We start from the raw sequence: 3,618 nt of genomic DNA, 5'->3' as shown, positions 1-3,618 counted from the left end.
TGTGTGTGTGTGTGTGTGTGTGTAGGAATGTGCTCATGTAGGAAGTTGCCCATAAATGTCAGATAGCAGATATGAGCTCTCCCAGAGCTGGAGTTACAGGTGGTTGTAAGCCACACCACATGGGTGCAGGAAACACAGTTCAGGTCTTCTGGAAAAGCAGCCAGTACTCTTAGCCACTGCTTCAATTCTCCAGGGAGCCCTTTTCTTAGTAAATGAAATGTAGGACTAGTAGCTTCTCCCTAGAAGCTAGCCTTGATACAATACAGAACAAGNGTTGTTCCATTTTTGTGTGTAGACCTAATGTGCTTTACGTTCTTGTCATCTTACTNCTTTCTCTCCATAATTTCTACTTCAAGGTGAATTCCATTTCACATTGGAGTTTTAAGTGCTACAACAGGGTAGTACCCAGAAGGAATGTTCTAGCAACCTATACCACATACACATATGCAAGACTCTATTCCATGTGCCTTATGAAGGATGTACCTGCCATTGTAATAATAACAACTGCATTTCCTCTTAGTTCAGATATTGGGTAAATATTTCTGGAAGAAGATAACAGGGATAGATGGCCTCCCAATTCAAACTTCTATACAAGGGTTACCTTAATTTCTTACTTAGGGAATCTCATCCCTGATTTTTTTTTTTGATGTCTGAAAGCCAGCTGATGATCTACTAATATCCTCATAATTCATTACCATTGTTACTAAGGAAAGCAATAATGCCAAGCATTGCTGGGACTAGGGTTAGATGAGTGGGGCATATGCCTTGATTGTAAATTTTGATTGTCAAAAAAATCACGTTAAAGTATTTCTGTCTTCTTTATCTTTTTGTGCCTACTAAACTTTTGCAATTAAAGAGAATGACACACTTTCCTTACCTAATTTTAGTGACAGTTATAAGTTATTTTAATGAAAGCACCATTAAGGCCAAGAACTTGGATTAGCCAAGAAGCCTCAGCTCATTTCCAGACAGATTATATTTTCACAGCTGGCTTTCACCTCAAATCCTCCTGTCTTAGTTTCCTGAGTAGCTGAGATTAAAGGTGTATCACATTGTGTTCTTATTTACAACTCAGGTTAAACCATAGCCTTCTAATTCTATTGGAAGATTCATCTGTTTCCCCTCCACATCCTACCCTCAGATACAAAGAATTTGTTGAATCTCATCAAGGTAGAGATTTCACTTTGAATCCAAGGCCTAAACTTTGATGAGTAGTTTCTGCCTTGTTCTAGAACATACATAGATAATCACTAGACAAAAGTAGATCAGGAAACAGGGTGCCAAAGCTTTACAAGTGAAGGAAACAGCTGGAATTCTCTATTGCTGGCTAGTGCTTTAGTCCCAAAGCATCAGGGGCTAAATAAAGCCTTTTAATTAAAAAACAGTGGATTTTCAATTCTAAAGTTGTGGACCTTTAAAAGCTGGCTTCCGCTGGGCGTGGTGGTGCACACCTTCAGTCCCAGCACTCCGGAGGCAGAGGCAGGTGGATTTCTGAGTTCGAGGCCAGCCTGGTCTACAGAGTGAGTTCCAGGACAGCCAGGGCTACACAGAGAAACCCTGTCTCAAAAAACCAAAAATTTTTTTAAAAAGCTAGCTTCAGAAAACTCATTTTAAGAAAGTCAACAACCAGAAGCAATTCTTAAAAATTAATAATTGGACTGGGATGTAGCTCGTTTGTTAGAATGTTTTACTAATATGCACAATGTCTAGGCTTTGTTCCCCAGAGGAGCTGTAATTCTAGTGCTCAGGAGATAGAAGCAGGAGGACAAGAAGTTCAAGGTCATCCACTCTAAGATACATATTAGGTTTGTAGTCCTAGGTCAACCTAGGATACTTATGAGTGTGGCTTTTTAAAAGCCTATTCTTAAAGAGGATCCTACCAGGTTTTCACATTTCAATGAATGTCTAACTTTTTTTTTTTTTTTACAAAAATTACAAGACTTTACATCCATAAGTAAAATGGCAAGTGGATTCAGGGATCCATCTGCTGTCTTCATTTTGCAGATGAAAACAAATTCAGACTGAGAAATTCCCTGCACATCTTGAATTGGACATTTCATGGAGTGGAGGGGGCTGCTAAGAGAAAACAAGAATTTTACATTATCTACCAAAAAGAGAAAAAGCAATTGTTGAGGGTTCAGGAGATAGCTCAGACCTGGGTTGATCCCCCAGAAACCCTGCCCTTTTGGGGGGGCTTCTGCTTTTGTGTTTTAGAATCAGGTACCGTAGTACTCTTGTAATCACTATGCTAGTGTTACAAAGCAGGCAGATTTCAAGTGCTCACTCATCAGTCTACTCTGCAAGCTTCAGGCCACTAAGAAACTGCGTGTTAAAATAACAAAATGGACAGTGCCTAAGGAATGACTCAAGGTTGATTTCTGAACTGTACAGTAATTCACACACTCAAAAAGCGATGCTGGATCATGATACATGCAACAAAGTCAAAAGCAATGATTATGTGGCAAAAAATTTTGGTTTATAAGGATTTATAACTTTTGGAAATGATTCCCTCTTTCTTCAATGGGTTCTGAGAATTTAACTCAGGCTCCAGTGCTTGCCCAGGAAGTGCTTTTATCCACTAAGCCATCATATTGGCCCCCACTTGTTTTCAGAGTGGAATGAAATGGCATGCATGAATATACCTTATTTGGCTCATCCATTCTTCCATGGACCTTTATTTCCTTTCTCCTTTAGGGCTACCGTGAATTGTGCTGTGATTAATCTTGTACAATTTTTCAATCACTTTTTATCTGTAATTTGAAGCTCTCCCAACAGAGAGTCTCCAAGGTCTCTGCCAGTTCTAATATGCCACATCAAGTGCAGAAGAAGAAATGTAGTAATTTCTGATTTTTTAACCTGTATACTATAATGCAAACTGTATGCTAAAATTTATAGGAGTCTTTTGATTATTTCTGATACCACAAATATACCTGTGAGTACAGCTAGTTAATCAGTACTGTTTTCCTGCACCGAATAATTCTCTCCAATGACTTCTAGAATGTTTCATCTAAAATGCCACTCCTCCACATTTTCAGTTTGTACACCTTGGGTTGGCTTTTCTCAGGCTTTTATGTCTATGCCAGCTCTCACTCAAATCTATGAAAATATCATTTTTATCTATCTTACTCTGTCTCTCTCTTTCTCTCTCGGTCCCCCTACTGTGTGTTGTGGGAGGGTTTCCATGCTTGTAAACACGTATTTCTGTTGGTGTGCTGCTGGGAATACAACTCACAGCCTTGTGCATGCTGTGCAAGTCTGTTTTGAATCTTAATTTCTCTTGAATTCGGAGCACAGCCCACAAGGAGCCTGTTACTCTGTCATTCCTTAGATTTATAGACAGTGGCATATAATTCTAATCCCAAAACTCTGGAGGTTGTGCTAGGAAAATCTTGAGTTTGAAGCTATCCTGGGCTGTATTATTGTGAGATGAAAGAAAGAAACAGAGAGGAGAGGAGAGGGGAGGAAGACAATGTATATAGGGATGAGAAAACTCCATCTTCAGTACTTTAAAAATGCACAGAGCTAGTAAAGTAATTCAGTTCTTCTGAATTTATTTATTTAATTCCCATATGTCAAATCTTAGCTGGGTACCGAGCCTAGACAAGTCAAAGAAGAATT

Source organism: Mus pahari, chromosome X (genome assembly GCF_900095145.1).
Source record: "Mus pahari chromosome X, PAHARI_EIJ_v1.1, whole genome shotgun sequence".
Lineage (NCBI taxonomy): Eukaryota > Metazoa > Chordata > Mammalia > Rodentia > Muridae > Mus > Mus pahari.
This window is presented reverse-complemented; position numbering follows the sequence as displayed.